The sequence below is a fragment of the Pavona decussata genome, unplaced genomic scaffold, assembly GCF_977016875.1.
Source record: "Pavona decussata unplaced genomic scaffold, jaPavDecu1.1 SCAFFOLD_58, whole genome shotgun sequence".
In the NCBI taxonomy this organism is placed as follows: domain Eukaryota; kingdom Metazoa; phylum Cnidaria; class Anthozoa; order Scleractinia; family Agariciidae; genus Pavona; species Pavona decussata.
Window position 1 is genome coordinate 2,292,194 of NW_028145480.1, and position 17,264 is coordinate 2,309,457.

The 17,264-nt window shown below is 39.8% G+C and overlaps 1 protein-coding gene across 9 annotated transcripts in view; it reads left to right on the forward strand.

Annotated features, from left to right (window-relative positions):
* The window catches only part of LOC146479616 (A-kinase anchor protein 1, mitochondrial-like), an 80,440-nt gene that overhangs the window by 47,165 nt on the left and 16,011 nt on the right, over positions 1 to 17,264 (forward strand). For 7 of the 9 annotated variants that reach the window (XM_085110476.1, XM_085110481.1, XM_085110479.1 and 4 more), the window contains one exon: positions 1,375 to 1,453. The gene's annotated coding sequence lies outside the window, so the exon portion shown is untranslated. Of the gene's footprint in view, positions 1 to 1,374; positions 1,454 to 5,939; positions 6,268 to 17,054; positions 17,112 to 17,264 lie in introns of those variants that run through there. The other 2 variants (XM_085110482.1, XM_085110483.1) reach the window with 2 other exon arrangements.

The following is a 17,264-nucleotide window of genomic DNA, read 5'->3' on the forward strand; positions in this document are numbered from 1 at the left end:
GATTATAGCCAACTCGGCGCTATGCGCCTCGTAGGCTATATCTATCATCTTGTGCGCTCGCCCGTGTAACAATTGTTAAATATATTCTCTTCACTGTTGTCGTATATTTGTTATGGTATTAGTTGGGAGAATTCGCCTAAACATCAAGACGTATATTATCTCCCGACATCGTTTCATCTTTGGTGATCATTTTCTTTTTTCTCATAACCTGTTTGTTTGATGAAGTAGTGATGTTGTAACGAGAATTTAGATACTGGTCAGTGTTGTGGCTCAAACGCTTGAAGGGTTTTGCCTTTGCCTTTTACCGTTACACCACGGCTTGTGCAAGCGGAACATTTGGCTTTTGTCGTTTTAATTTCGAAGTCTTCTTTGTTGGAATCTGTGGCGATCAAATCACCTTGAGCTTATCAGTTTTGTCAACGGTACGTTCCTCTTTTATCAGGGTCATTAATCTGTGGAACAATTTTCAATTGCCTAGACTTGAGACGAAAATACATGTCTCATTTAAAAGGTTAAGTGTTACGTTGATCACTTGTGATTTTTACTGCATACTTTTTGGGACGTTTTCCCCAAAGTTTGAGCCCAAAACTTCTTTTCAAGGATTACTTTCACTGTCAAGTGTATAGATTCTAAGTTTCCGTTTTCAATGAACCTTGTATGTGTACATTTGAATGTTCTAAGTTGTGTCGTCTTCTGCCCTCGACCACCCTCGGTGTATTGTCTGTATTCCGGAACCGAGACTTGCAGGCGAAGAATAGCTGAAGATCGTGTGCTTTCGAGACCTGCTTGGTATTACTGTAGAGTTCCGTTTTATCGAGAACATACAGCGTTGTCCATTCGTCTGAAGAAAAGTACAAATTTCCGGGGTGAAATCAAACGGAAAGGCATTTTCCGGTAAGACATCATCGAATATTTGGATGGGAATGCCTGGAGGGCTTGTCCCTTTTTCCCGGAAAATTCGGAAGGAACGAAAATGTCTGTTGTTGTTCTGTTGCTGTTCCTGTCAGCAGAATCATACAAAGCGATTAGAGTACGGTTTCCTCGGAATAAGTAAAACATTTTTCTTCTGTAGTTTTCTGCAGGCAAACATAGCGCCGGCCAGCTGCCAATGCATTGGTGTTGTGTTAGTTCTCAGCTTAACTCCGTCAAGATTCCGGATGTCCCTTATTTTAGGGTTTGATGATATGTTGTTCCTAATCGATCCTAAGACTCAACAAAAATAGCCACGTTATTCCTTAACTAAGCTGTATGACCTCTTTTGGTGTTTTTGTACCTTAGTAAAGTATGCTTGGTTTCCCAATTAGGTATTAAAACATTCCGCACCTTGAAAAAGGAAAATGACTAATAAAAATTCCTTGTTATTCTTAGTTGTAGAGCATTTACGTCAAGAGCATGGTTGAGTTCCGTAAATGAACAGCTGAGAGTGCACCAAGTTTATTACAGACGGCAGAAGGTAGGTTTCACTTGAGGTTTTTTTTTCAGTTATAGTAAAATAAGAAGGTAAATTAACAAATTTATAAAGCTCTGTTAACCCTCAGCTCGCGGAGTCAAACCTCGAGTCATGTTTGTAATTTTGGGTTTGTTGATTAAATTCTAAAGGCCAGTTTAAACGGTTTCAGCATTTGACCAACATTCGTTCAACAAAAGTTGAACGGATGTTGGACAAATGTTGAACGAAGTGTTCAAACGGTGCTCTTCAACACCATTCAACATTTTCGAGAACAAAGGAAATGTTGTATGGATGTTGAATGAAATTTTAAACCGATTTACATTTGATTGAACACACTTTCAACAAACTTTCAACATTTTTTACACTTTCAACAATGTTGAATGACCCTTTCAAACGCCGCCAACATTTGGTTCAACAAAGTGTTGAACGCATGTTGAACCAAATGTTGAAACCGTTTAAGGGAGCCTGAATGTATGACATTGGCATTTTTCAAATGAAAGATGCCAATTGCAGTACTTTCCCCTACATGGTGGTTCTAACTTTTGAGTCGAGGTGTAAAATCGTTGATTACCATCATTCAAACAAAACCTCATTTTGAAAAATAGCGTTACTTTCCTTGGTGCTACATTTGTTATTGGTATGTTTTACAAGGTGGTTCTATCTTTCGAGTCTGGATGAAATCCTAAAGTGTTACTGTTCAAATGAAAGCTATTTAGAAGGACGTTCCTGTAGCAGTGTTTTAGTAATATTATGCTGAACAACATGGTTCCAACTTTGGTTGAAATCCTATGGTGTAACATTCAAGCTAGAGCTATTGAGCGGTGCTTTCCTTTTAGTTGTTCTGTATGTATGAGGTCGTGCTAAATGTTTAGTATGTGGTTGAAATCCTAAAATATGGCCATTTGCTTTAAATAAAAATTACTGGGCAGGACTTTCGCAAAATACTGTTTATTTTGTTTTACACCTGCGACCATTTATTTTAAATGAAACTCTTGAGCCGTTCGTTCACGTGTAAATGTTTGTTTTGTCGATATTTCACAAACACATGGTTTGCCTTCAGGCACTTCTGCGAGGAGAATTCAGTGTTCTTGGGATTTATTAATTATCCCTAAATACTGAAAAATCGCCTAAGGCCTGCCAGTTATCCGTTGTCCCCATATTAAGCGTTTGTGTGTGGCTTCGAAGCCGCAGAATAGCGTGGGGAGCTCTGTATGTTTATCTGGTTTCTGATGAGATGCGTTTTCCATCTCGGATAAACTAGGGTTGGTCATACCGGCATCGTTTAGTTCGTATGCTTATGTGTTTGGTTGTTTGGTGGTTTGGTGGTTTGTCTGTATGAAGAAGTGAAGAATTGTGCGTCCAGACCGTTTTTTGTGAGTCTTTAAGATACGAAATTATGTAACGACTCGTGATCTTTCATGAAGACGAACAGTTACAACAACGAGACGTATTTCCAGACGAATTAAACTGTTTTCCCAAGTTTTGTACCTTGATAATCAGATAATTCGTCGCTGGTATACACCGAGACTGTTATCGATCAAATTAGCTTTGTTTCATCTGATTTTCTTTTAATCCAGTAGATTGTTTACTGACAAAAAATATCTAATATAAAGAAGCTGAAAGCAGCCTGAAGCTATTTGGGATCAGTATAGGGATTTGCCAGTGCACGCTTCACGCTTTACATGTCAAAGAAACTTTCAAAACTTACAAGAGCTAGGCAGGGCGAGAAGATCATTTTACAGCCAACCCTAAATATCCCAGTAAGTACTTGCCACTTCGACTGAACAGCCACACCATCTATGCGCTGAAAATCGTCAAGCCGTCACGTTCGATCGTGTTGCCGCCATCTTGAATCACTTTCCCCACTAGGTAGTTCATAACACAGCAAGATGACGGTGTTCGATAGAAGCGTACGATGTCGACGATCACACGGAAAAACAAGGGACTCAGTATTAGTAGTAGTATTTTCTCCATAGAGTCAAAAGTTAGAACCAATTTTGTACAGCACACACCACAGGAAAGTAATGCTCAGTAGCTCAGTTTCATGTGAATGATCACACTTTAGGATTTCATCGAGAGACTCAAAAGCTAAAACCAGCTTTTACAGCGTAGTAAACAGCACAATAAGAAAGTAGTGTTTCAGTAGCTTTCATTTGAATGGTCACACTGATTTCACATACAGACTCAGAAGTTAGAACCTCCTTGTATAGCATAATAAACAGCACCACAGGAAAGTACTGCTCAGTAGCTTTCAGTTGAATGGTCACACTTTAGGATTTCATTCAGAGACGTAGAGGACAGAGCCACCTTGTACAGCATAATAAACAGTACCACAGGAAAGTACTACTCAGTTGCTTTCATTTGAATGGTCACACTTTAGGATTTCACCCATAGACTCAAAAGTTAGAACCACCTTGTACAACATGATAAACAGCTCCACAGGAAAGTACTGCTCAGTTGCTTTCATTTGAATGATCACACTTTAGGATTTCACCCATAGACTCAAAAGTTAGAATCGCCTTGTACAGCATGATAAACAGCTCCACAGGAAAGTACTGCTCAGTTGCTTTCATTCGAATGATCACACTTTAGGATTTCGCCCATAGAATCAAAAGTTAGGACCACCTTGTACAGCGCAATAAACAGCACCATTGGAAAGTAGTGTTTCAGTAGCTTTCATTTGAATGGTCACACTTTAGGATTTCATCCACAGACTCAAACGTTAGGACCACCTTGTACAGCGCAATAAACAGCACCATTGGAAAGTAGTGTTTCAGTAGCTTTCATTTGAATGGTCACACTTTAGGATTTCACATACAGACTCAGAAGTTAGAACCTCCTTGTATAGCATAATAAACAGCACCACAGGAAAGTACTGCTCAGTAGCTTTCAGTTGAATGGTCACACTTTAGGATTTCATTCAGAGACGTAGAGGACAGAGCCACCTTGTACAGCATAATAAACAGTACCACAGGAAAGTACTACTCAGTTGCTTTCATTTGAATGGTCACACTTTAGGATTTCACCCATAGACTCAAAAGTTAGAACCACCTTGTACAACATGATAAACAGCTCCACAGGAAAGTACTGCTCAGTTGCTTTCATTTGAATGATCACACTTTAGGATTTCACCCATAGACTCAAAAGTTAGAATCGCCTTGTACAGCATGATAAACAGCTCCACAGGAAAGTACTGCTCAGTTGCTTTCATTCGAATGATCACACTTTAGGATTTCGCCCATAGACTCAAAAGTTAGGACCACCTTGTACAGCGCAATAAACAGCACCATTGGAAAGTAGTGTTTCAGTAGCTTTCATTTGAATGGTCACACTTTAGGATTTCACCCATAGACTCAAAAATTAGAACCACCTTGTACAGCATAATAAACAGCACCACAGGAAAGTACTGCTCAGTTGCTTTCAGTTGAATGATCACACTTTAGGATTTCGCCCATAGACTCAAAAGTTAGGACCACCTTGTACAGCGCAATAAACAGCACCATTGGAAAGTAGTGTTTCAGTAGCTTTCATTTGAATGGTCACACTTTAGGATTTCATCCACAGACTCAAACGTTAGAACCACCTTGTACAGCATAATAAACAGCACCACAGGAAAGTACTGCTCAGTAGCTGTAAGTTGAATGATCACAGTTTAGGATTTCATCCACAGACGTAGTAGTTGGAACCATCTTGAACAGCACCCTTGACAGGAACATACTGAATTTTATTGCCAGACTTCAAACCTACTAATGGAATAAACAGCACCGCAGGAAAGTACAGCTTGTTTGAAAGGGCACACTTTAGGATTTCATCTACAAACTGAAAAGCTAGAACCAACTTATACAGCATGATAAACAGCACCACAGGAAAGTACTGCTCAGTTGCTTTCATTTGAATGATCGCACTTTAGGATTTCATACACAGACTTAAAAGTTCGAACCACCTTGTACAGCATAATAAACGACGCCATAGTAAAGCACTGCTTAGTAGCTTTCATTTGAATTCTCACACTTTAGGATTTCGTAAACTGACTCAAAAGGGTCAAAGGTTTTAAGACCACAAAGTAAGGAAGTAAGGAAGTAAGGATGAAAATTACGTGTGTCGTGAGAAATTTCCTCATAAAAGCGCCCTTAAAGGCTTTGTTTTTCAAATTTCTTTTTGTGACATTTCATCATAAACAAATGGATTAAATTTTGGAAAATTTATCGTGCGTGGTGTTCAGCGATTTTCAACTAAGTGTCGAAAGTAGTTGCTTTGCTTTTGCATAACTACGCTTTGTGATTGGCTCGCAAAACTAGGGTCAATTTCTCAACCAATGAGAAGCATCGTGAGTTGCTTACCTGCGTTTTCCCGCGCTTGGCATTGGTGACACGCATTTGCTTGAGTTCGAATTCTGATTGGTTCGTTAACGTTTGTTATGATTGGCCAGAAACATTACTTTGGTTTTGTTAAAACACTCATTGAAAACTGCTCTAAACGTGAATTAAATTCAACGTTCTCTTGCATCTTACACTATACCAAGAGGCGCTTTGGCCCCTTCCACACGAGCGAGTTTTCCTTGACAAGCTTTTGGACAATCTTGATTTGCTTGAGTTTTAAGGGTGGAAAAGGTTTTAGTGAAGTTGTTCGAAAACTGGGACAGCAGTTCTTGAACAAACGTGTCAACGAAAAATTGAACTTCACAAATTTTACCTACACGCAAGATTATAGAAATTGTCAAATGCGGACTCGTCAAGGAATATCTTACTCGTTTTCAACCAGCCTTTGTCGTGGGACGGCGCTTCATCGAGATCAGGGCGATTAATGGAGGAAATACGGTATGATATTTTTAATATAAGTATGCTTTCAGCAGCCTGTTTGCGGACTTGTCTATTTCCTTCCTGTAGGAAATATGAGACTTCTGTGCTCATGCTTTGCTTTCAGCTCACGTTTAAGGCTTCCAGAGGGTATTCCCGACGAACTAAAGTTTGCAAATGGTCGATAACTTGTCGAATTTGGTCAGCAAACAGGGTATTATTGGCGGGGGAAATAATTCATTTTTCTGCCTTGTAGACACCCAATTAATAAATATGTATGTATGCCCCAAGTATATTGTAAACAGACAAGTCACTTTGTATTTGTGAAATCTCTTTGGGCATGGCACTTTAGGAATCGCTAAGTGTGTCGTTTAAGCAAAGTGGATATAATCCTGTTTGAAAGATTAATGCACCCGTTAACGGATGAAAGGCTTCATGAGAAATATGAAAGACGTCCAAGTTTTCGGGAGCATTACGAGGAAGTAACTTCTAAAATTAGGTTGTTTAATAATGCCTGTCACTTTCTTTTGGAATTTCTTTGTTCGTTTTCAAGAGCTCTATAGGAAATGCTAGGTGTTAATTTAAATTAAAAATCCTCACAAAATGTCTCGAGGCATTATAATATTCAGATGGTTATCGTTAATAATCTTTAAATGAGTTTATGATAATCTACTCTGCTGGCTATTTATACTTATATTACCACGTGGTGTTGAAGTGCTGCCTCCGTCAAAGTGACCTTTTACTACAAGGAAATTGTTTGAAGGTAAATAAACTTTTAAGAGTGAAGATGACAGTGTCGAAGTTAAATTCACATTCTTAACTTCCTTGTTTCGAGTCTACCACGCTAACAGAGCCGTGAAACACGTGTGCGATTCAGTGGAGAAAATACCCAGCTTAAGGTCACTGGGAAAAATAAGACTTTTAATCGATCGACAAGTCACAACTGTGATAGTATTGTAGGGAACGGGGACGAAAACGCGAGGGCTTTTAACAAGTTTATCCGTGGCAAGGTACAGTTAATTAGTTTTGTTTTCTTATTGAAGAGTGGTTTAGCTTCCGGTCTAGCGAACGACAGCATAGGAATATTTTCGGAAGAATGCTCCGCATACTCGCTCTGATTTCGCTTGTTTATGCTACTGTAATTATATTCCTGTCAACAGCTGTTGATGCTCCGCTGTTGGTTTTAAATATATTTATATGGTAGTTAACATGTTAAGCTCTCTTGATCAGAATTCTAGATTGTTAAATTGTTCATTTTTTAAACGTCTTTTCACAATATCTCAGCTGTTATGGAACGCGTCGGTTGACAGACGCTAGGACTTCCGTTATAAAACAAACCGAACTTCACGTACCTACACAAAAGCCGGCAGTACAATTGCCGATTGCCTTAAGCCCCGGTTAATTGGAAGCTCTTGTTAATACCTACCAGGAGTGCTTTCTCCTGATTTACTTCTTTTATCACAGTAACTTTAAACTTTCCTTAACTAGAACATTTTTTGTTTCCGCCTGACGGTTGGAATTAATGAGCTCAAAATCCGACTTTTGAGAGCAAATAAGGGTAAAAAGAACAATGATTATCAGTGGCTTACTTCCACAACTTTTCAGTAATTCCATTGACGATAGCTATTGAGCGGGACTTTCCTGTGGTGCGGTTTATTATGCTGTACAAGGTGGTTCAAATCTTCGAACCTTTGGACGAAATCCTAAAGTGTGCGGATCGTTCAAATCAGGTGAAAGTTAAATTGTCAGTTGTTTCCTGTGGTAATGTTTATTATTCTTTACAAGGTGGCTCAAATCTTTTAGCCTTTGAACGAAATCCTTAAGTGTGACTATTCAAGGGAAAGTTCATTAGAGTAGTGCTTTCCTGTGGTACTGTTTATTGTGCTCTGCAAGGTGGCTTTACTTTTAGAGCCTTTGCAGGAAATTTCAAAGTGTTCCCATGCATGAAAGCTGTTAAAAGGTACCTTCGCAAGGTGTTCTTAATTGTGTTGCCTGGTGGTCGCGGTTCCCGAGTTTTGAGGCGATGGATAGACTACTGTTTAACATACATGTTAAACAGCGACGTAACGTGTGACCGCAAAAGTCGTATCCTTGATCGAAATCTTTGAAATATTTATGTTTAGACAGAAAAGCCACAGGTTTTGTGGTACCTGCATAAAGCAGGGACTCTTTGTACAACCGGATCTAATTCGAATTAGAAAAGATAGTTTTCAAAGACAGAGGAATAGCTAAGAAAACGGAGGTGAGAATCCTCGGAACAGGTGTGCGTTTCTCAAAAACAGCCCACAAGCGGTTTTTTTACGGTGGGCCCGCAGTAATTGGGTCCACGCTGTTCCGGTCACCCTGGCAACTTGACCTATACGTCATTTAACTACTAAGATTTTTCTGTTTGCGTCGAAGCTACTAAAATAACTAAAATAAAAATAAGAGTTTCGGGCCGGAAACTCTGATTTTTTAAATTCATTTTCAGTCTATGGGTGGTAGTTTCTCTCGTGCAAAATGGTCCAATGTTTTTCTTAATCTTGTAAAGTTTTGCAGATTTTAGCTTTCAAAATTATTAAAAATCGAAATTCTGGTGATGGACATCGTGTACGTAAAATAGTTTTTCAGGCTTGCATTTCACTTTTCCTTCCTGTAATTATATTTAACCCTAAATCTGTTTTCCCCGGTCCATGCGCCATTACCTACGTTCCTTGGCACCGTATGTATGCGTATGACGTTGTGTCAATCCGACGCCTCGTTAACTGACAATAACCTCTTTTTTTGAGACCCAAGCTGTTATTTTCTTTCTAAACCAACCCTGTTAATACATCGGCCTCCACTCAAGGTACCCAGTGGGTTGGTTAAATGTCAAACAGGCAGAAAATTGACAAAGTAAAATTCGAAATTATGTTCATTGTAACCTGTATTTGGTGTCGACAAGTTCAAAGGTTCAACTTCAAATGAAACACAGTTACACGATCAGGATCCAAAATGGATTTTGTAACTTTATAAATGTAAAGATTTCGCGAGGGAATCACAAGCTTGTCCGTTGCAAAATCTATTTGGATCCTTGATGGATTCGGTAAGGCGTACAAACTCGAAATTTACTGACAAAGGCAATAATATTTAATGGCGTACTCCGTCTAACTTAAATTGTCCTTCTTCTTCGTCTCGCATCCCGTGGTCAGCAGCCTACCGAGGTACTTCATGTTACTGCAATCCTGATCGGGTAACTGTTTACAATTTGATCAACACGATACGAATCACCTAGCAACATCTGTTAAGTTTATCTGTTCCCTCGTGTTCTAATTTATGCTGCCTTCCTCTGTAGTTTTTTGTTGTCGTCTTCTTTTTGTAGTTCGCCACCCAAATTTAACAGTGCCGAGTTAATACAACCAGAAATTTGTTGTTCAGTCACGGTCTTCAATTCGTATTAATGGGGCTCCGTTGAATATAATTCCACCTTATATGGCGAGATTTTCTGCCCTAGATAAGCAAACTCAGGTCTGAATATGGTTAAAGTATGGAAACCCGGTCATGGAAAATGACTTACTTTGGTCGGGTCAGGTATGGGCATCTCAATCGAAGGGCCTGATCCGTAAGACAGAGCGAGTACAGCAACGGGCTACAAATTACATTTTTAACCTGCCTTTTTCCTGTCCGAAACATATAAGGATAGGCTAATCAAATTGTACCGTCTCCCCATTACCTATTGGCACAAACGACTAGATATGGTTTTTTCCCCTTCAAAACTGTAACTGGATTTCTTATGGCCAATCCCTCTGTAATTCTCACCGTACGAGCTCCAACCCGGCAAAAATCTACTTGTAATCTCAATATAGCCCTCTTTTCTACAAGAAAGTGTAAACCTACCTCATTTCATAGGTCTTTCTGGAATAGAACGACTAGGTTATGGAATATCTTAGCCCGAGATCTTGGTCTCTGCATTAATAACTGTTCACTAAATTCTTTCAAAGGGATTTGAAAACGTTACTACAGGTTGTCCAAGTCACTTATGACCCCGAAAACCCTCGATCGTTCAAGTCCGTATATACTTCATGCAACCTTGCGTGCAGCCTAACAAGGAACATTAAGTGTTGTTTCTAGCTAATCTTATCCTATTTTATGTGTTCCGTGCCCGCAGTAATTGGCTCGCGCTGTTACGGCATCCCCGCCTGTATCTGTCAATTTTTTTCTTTATCTTTTCTTATTACCATATATTCCGAGAAGTACTTCTTCCGAGCCATCACGCAAGGTTTAGAACGGCTCACATGATTCGCTGAAAAGGCAATGGCAGCTCTTAGGACGGCTCACAGGATTGGCTAAAAAAACAATAGCGGAGCAGTTAACAAAGAACAGAAATAATGGACCCTAGCCAAGCTGCGTGACATACAGGTCCAACGAAATTAGAATTCCTTAAGAGCTGCGTGCTATGTGCCCCTCCCTCCCCTCCCTCCTCAGACGTCAACACGACTTTGTCATTTGATAAAAGGAAGTATGACAGACCCGCTGACGGCCGCTGTGACTATGTAATATTTTAATAAATTAAACCAAGCGTGGGCCCGATTTATGCATGTGTGTGGCACGTGGGAATTCCAGATGTATGAACAAATGACCTGATTCGTTGCTTGTTAAGTGTATTTACAATCCTTTTAACCACTGACATATATGATGAAATCAGCACCGCCACAGTTTCACGAACCTAGCCAGAGGCCGGATGCCGGAAAAACAATAACGAACTTTGCAATGGAAATCATCTTGTAAAGTTAATTCTTTTATTGCCAGGAACTTCGCGTGTGGAAAAAATCCTTTTGAATTAAAACTATCATGCTCTTTCTCATGCTGTTCTGAAGGTGGTTCGAACTTTCGCCGGTGCCGCGATAAAATTTATAGTACGTCCATTCAAGTTAAAGCTACCTCAATACCATTTAGTTGTTAACTATTGTGCAATGCTTTGCTCTGGTTTCGTATATTACTCTTTACAAGGTGATTTAAACTTTCGAGTCTCAGGATGAAGTCCTTAAGTGTACTATTACTTTAATACCATTCAGTTGAAAACTATCGAGCAGTACTAGGCTGCGGCACGGTTTATTACGCTGTACAAAGTGATTTAGCTTTTGAGCGTGACTGTTCTTTCCTATAATTTTTTTTCTGTGTATTTTCTGCAGTGAAATTTAGATCAATTCCATAGGTTTTGAACGTGAGAATTCTAGGCAACTTCTAAATGCTAGTTTCTCGTGGGAAGCGACCTTTGATAAAAAGGATGCGTTACGGTTAATAAAGGAAGTCAAAGTTCTTCCTTGTCTTGAGTTGAGGCAATTTTCGAATTGTGTAGGTGGCTTGATGTAGTTAAGGCAAAACTTCTGTTTCCAAGGAAGTTTATTGTATGTCATCTTATTTTGCATGAGACTTGCAAATTGTTAAATGGTGAGTTGTTTATGGCGTTGTCACCTCGAGCGTTTTCTTTGTGTTTTGGTGAGTAGAATTTGTTTTACAGTTGTTTGCTGTGATTTTCAATCTCTTCTCACGTCTGTCGAAATATTTCCTGTCTTTCGTTTGTTCCTCCTCCACTTTGTTGTTAGTCTTGCTTGTTTTCAAAATTTTGTATGTGCATCTGGCCTTCACACTGGTACTATCATCGCGGCCCGCTCCAGATAAGCGCATCGTATATATCCGTCGGTTTATCAGAAAAAAACTATTTTTGCTTAGCCCATCGTACATGTCTGTTCGGTTTATGCCCATAACTCATAAGCTGAAGGCACCCAACGAGAATTATTACGAAAAGTGATTCAAATGTCGTTTTCTTTTTCTCAAGATCGTTTTTGGATCTTTGAGGGATATTTGTTGCTTTTGTAGCTGAATCTTCAAGTCGCAGCTGCTGTTGGCTTTCTTAAAATTTTAGCTGGTCTTACCGACATTTTTCTTCTCTTCGAAAACAAGAAGAATTTGTTTTTCCGATGTTATTTTAAAGTTTTTGGTGACAAAAGTTCAATCCGAATTTTCTGAGGGGATTTACGAACCCGTCGTTGGACGCTCGAGAACAGCTGAGCAAACAGTTTTTCGTAAAATCAGTCGAAAAATGGCAGAAATAATCATGACATGATTTCTTTAGAACGCAGAGATATTAAGTTCAAAATCCACCCGCGTTCACGTTCTCGATGGACGCTGTGGAAGAGACGCCCACCACAAAGATACATAAACCCCTACAGGAAGAGGGTCTTAACAAGCAGCTTCTGTCGCCTAGTAACGAGTTGTTTTAACAAGCAGACAAGACATTTAAGTTAGTACAGGTCGGCTCCGTCAGAATGCGATATTTTGGGTGGCTGATAAACAAAGGACTGGAACCTTTCTCTTCGAGCCCTGGGATCTTTAATCGATTAATAAATGAGAGGGCACCATAGTTAGGTATGAATTTCATGGATTTCAATCAATCAAACAACCAAGCCAGCAGGGAGGCCTTACCAGGGAGAGGATGGGGGGAGGCAGGCAGACGCACGTACGCAATCAAGAAGGCAAACAATGATTTTGTCTACACATTTGTACCTGAGTATGCGCAATCAATTTTGGGCTTCGTAAATTTTATTTCTCAAGCTCATTGATAATTCATCAGTTGACAAACGAATCAGGACGCGCCAATATGGTCAGGTGCATAAGCCTTGAAACGGCGGTAAAAAAACGGAACAAGGCCTTGTCGATGAATTCAATAATGTCAAGTGTCAAACTTTAGCTAGTTTAAAGTCCTGAGTTAAGTTTAATTGGAATGTTAATGACACAAACACCGCGTTGGAATGAACAACTTTAATAGCAAAGGGCAAATCTAGAAGTCATTTTTTTTTCATGCTCATTCGGTCTTGGACAGTCTGCTAACACGTCGCGTTGTCTGTACTAAATCTAACCAGTATGTTTGAAAATGTCGACGGTTTCTTTTTACCGTGTACTTTTAGGTCTGTATCGTGCAAGTAAAGCTTCCTCTTCACGACTTTTAGGTCGTGAATACAGGGTGCTGGTTCTTCGATGTCAAAAGTACATATGAATATGAAATGCGACAAAGGACACCGTTTCCAAATCGAGGCTAATTTCTCTGAAGTAACGACATGGAGCAAACTGGTAACTACGAGCAAATTCAAACAGAAAACAGAAACAGAATGTTTGCCTGTGTCACTCACTGAATAATACACCATTCTCATTCATTCATCAGGCTTAAAATGTACCATCACATTTATTCAAATGCGCGCAATGCCACACATTGAAATTCCAATCCTAGCAGGATGCAGGATGTTTGTCCCATTAACCCTAGTTTAATGGACTTAGCTCCCACGAGTCTCTTGTAGCTCAGTGGTAGAGCATCCGAACTAATAATCGGAAGGTCTTAGGTTCGACTTCTGATAGGAGCACTCGAATTTCCTTTTTCCTGTGTCACTCACTGAATAATACACCATTCTCAGAAACATGTTTTTTAAAAGCTGTAAATTTCTGTTCTCGTTATTATGCCCGATTGAGAAACTGATTCAAATTTCGTCAGGGTTTCCAAAAAGTCGAAAACAATAAAACAGGAAGCTGTTTCATCAGATTTCTCGTGTCTGGAAACCGTGATGGAACACTCGCACTCGACACTTGCCCTTTTAAAACAAAATTATCATAGAAACATTAATGAATTTCGTGATTTCATTTGACGCCCGGGGAATCAGATGTTAAAAAAAAAAAAAAAATGAGTTTAATGTTTCAAGATGTTTTTTTCCGTGTTTTATATATCAGAGGTCTCTGTTTGCTTCCCTCGTCGAAGGTGACACTGAAGGATTTCATTTACGAACTGAAAGGTTAATACATGTACTAATTGTACAGCATAAAAAAACCGACACCATAGTACCGTACTTTCATTTGAATGGTTACGCTGCAACATTTGAGATAGTAAGACATCGCCAATTTTTACAGTCTGTGTAGTATTAACACCCAGTGTCAAATTATCTGGAAATGGTCTCCTTGTTGGAAGGAGTGAGCCATTTATTACAGAAAAGTGCCAAAACAAAAATATAGAGGTAAAACAAAAAAACAAAAGGATGAATCCGGCCAAGCCGACTCTGGACTAAGAGATTTCATAGGCAATGGTCGTTTCGTGACTAAAGAGTGAAACCTTTGTATCCAAATCAACGGAGACGGCTGAAAAACCCACCAAATCCGATCCAAGCGGCCACAGACAACAGACATAACATCGTGGTGGTTTGGAGGCGTCAAACAATGGAACAGCTTAGCAGACGTTTCCTGTATTGGTTCTCAGCGAAGACACAAATCAGTCACAAATATGAATAATATCGTTTGTTACACGGCGTAGGTCGATGCTTGGCTCTTAGAAATTGCGCTGTAATTTTCACTGCTTGTATGGTGTTATTACTATTTTGGTGCGCCGTGAGTGAGTATACTTCTTATTCTTCTGTGTTAATGGTCTTACAACTCGGAAGACCGAACGACTGTTTGCAAAAACACATTTACGTGGTACGACATGTTTCCCACCTAAATTGTTGCAGATGTCAACATGTACTTTGTTGATCCAGGCTGATCGGTTTGGCTGGCTCCACGCGAGCACGGTTTTCTTGACAATGTTTGCTTGTTCGTGTGTGATGGCTGAAAAATTTTTCTCTAAACTCTTTCAGAAAAACTGTTAACAGTTTTTGAACAATTTATCTCCGATAGGTTGTATTTGTCCGCGTATTAAAAACACTGACAAGCTTTCCTTGGTGATCGCAACACGTAACAGTCTTCTACACACGAGCAAGTTTTGCTTGACAATTTTTACTTGATCATGCGCAAAGAGTGATTGCGGTTTTCGTTATGTGTCATCTGCAACAAAGTCATATTTAATATTTACATTCTAATCCTAGCAGTATGCAGGATGTTTGTCCCATGAACCTAGTTTAATAGCCTTAGCTTCCACGAGTCTCCTGTAGCTCAGTGGTAGAGCATCCCAACTAGTAATCAGAAGGTCTTTTCCGAGTATGCCTGTGTCATTTACTGATTAATACATCATTCTCAAAGTCATATTTGTTCGCGTAAATGACTGACAAGCCTCCTTGACAAGTTTTCTTCGCTGGTTGCAACACAGCCGATTTGCATGCGACCAAGTTTCTCTTGAACAGTTTTTCCTTGGCAAGTCCCCCAGTTGAAAAGCTGTCACGCCAGTTTCTCAGCAAGGGGACTTGTCCAGGACAAGTTTGTTAAGTTTTGTCCTACAACTTGTCACACAGTAGGGTAAGACAAAGGTAAAGTCGCACTCGAGTCTAAGTGGTCCACACGGCCGGATCTTAAATTGGCTTCTGTAGCTTGGAGCGGCTACAAGTATTCCTGCTCCCCCCTGGATGGGATGCTAGTCCATCGCAGGGGTACCTCCAGTAGTATGTCGGCGGTACCCATTTACACACCTCAGTGAAGAGAGACAATGTGGAGCAAAGTTTCTTGTTTAGGGAAACAGCACAGTAATGCAAGACCAACCTGGCCACGAGCCACTGACCGTCGGACCGTCCGACTGAAAGTCCACCGCGCTACCACACTGAGGGGCTGGTAAACGATCAAATTTATGAGTTTCCCCTCTCATGCTCTTAAGAGTCTTTCACTGTTGCTCAAATAATCGCCAGTGGTACATAGATCTGTTCGCATCATCGTTTGAAGTACAAAAAGACTAAACAGTAGAAGCTTGATTGAGATTTGTCATTTTCTTCGTGTACAATTGTTTCCGTAACGTCAGCGTTTTCCTGAGATAACGATCTTCGTTTTCGATGGTTTTGCTTAAAAAACGCCCAAAAAAGTTTGCGTGTCCAAACGAACACGGTTAGTGTGGTGGAAGCCTTAATCCTTAACCCAGCATCTTCATGATTTCCCTAATAATATCACTATTCTGTTCAGACATAATTGTCATGAGATTAAAGGAAATGTTCACAGAAGACTCTCTCAACTACTACTATAAGAAATATTGAGAAAAGGAAGGAGAGTGTGTATTTTGATTTTGGCCGACTTGAAGAGTTATGCAGCTTTTGATCCAGTCGCCTCTCTCATCTTTCCAGTCGCTATAACTCAAGGGATTGCATGCTTTAAAAGTTCATCGCTTGATGTGAATGGTCGCTGCATGCCAAAGACTAAATCTTGGCGATCTACTTACTGCAGTTTCTTTGAAACCCACGTGCGTTTTACAAGATTTCATACAAGATTGTTTATTTGGGAAATTTCTCAAAATTATCCGTCCATTTTCCCGTCTAAACGGATGGGAAAATCCGGGGAGGAAACGGGAGGGGAGGCTAGTAATGATTGCAATTTGTCTTGCAACTTGTCCCGCAATTTCGTTGCGCCTTTGCAACACAAGTTGTACGTAACGTTGCGTAGCCTCATGCCATGAAATAAACTTGTCTCGCAATGTTTTTTTTTGAAATCACCATTGCACGAAGTAGAACCGACTTCTACTTTTGACAGCGGTTGCAGCAACAACAACGAAAACTTGTGAGACATGCTCTTTTCAGGGCATGTTACACTAGCCAATCATTTGCACAACTTGTGTCGCAACAAGATGGCGAGGCAAGTTGCAAGAAAATTGCCTAGTGCGGACTCCGCTTTCGTTTACCAATTTTGGCGTCCTCAATTTATATTACTCGTAATTTTAGGATTTTAATCTTGTGAAGAATTGTGTGGTGCAAATGATTTTGGAGAGGTTAAACTTATATGTTATTTTATCGTCATTTGTTTTGGGAGAAAATGCGCATGTCACCTAAGCTTTTGTGTCTTTCGAGACCAGAAGGCTTTTCGTGCGTGTAGCGATACTGGACTAAAATTTATTTACCCTGAAAGCATATCCTAAGTCCTTGAATAACGTTTGGAGGTAGATAGATAAAGTTGTAACAAAAGTGAGTATGCACAACTTTAAGTTAAAGAAGGTTAAAATGTTGCGTCTGTTCTTGATTTGTTTAAACTTCCCTAACATTAGAAGTGGTATGGAGATCATTCCATGCTTATGTGCGACGTGTAGTTTCTTTCGGTTCGTTGGTTAGGCGAGATAA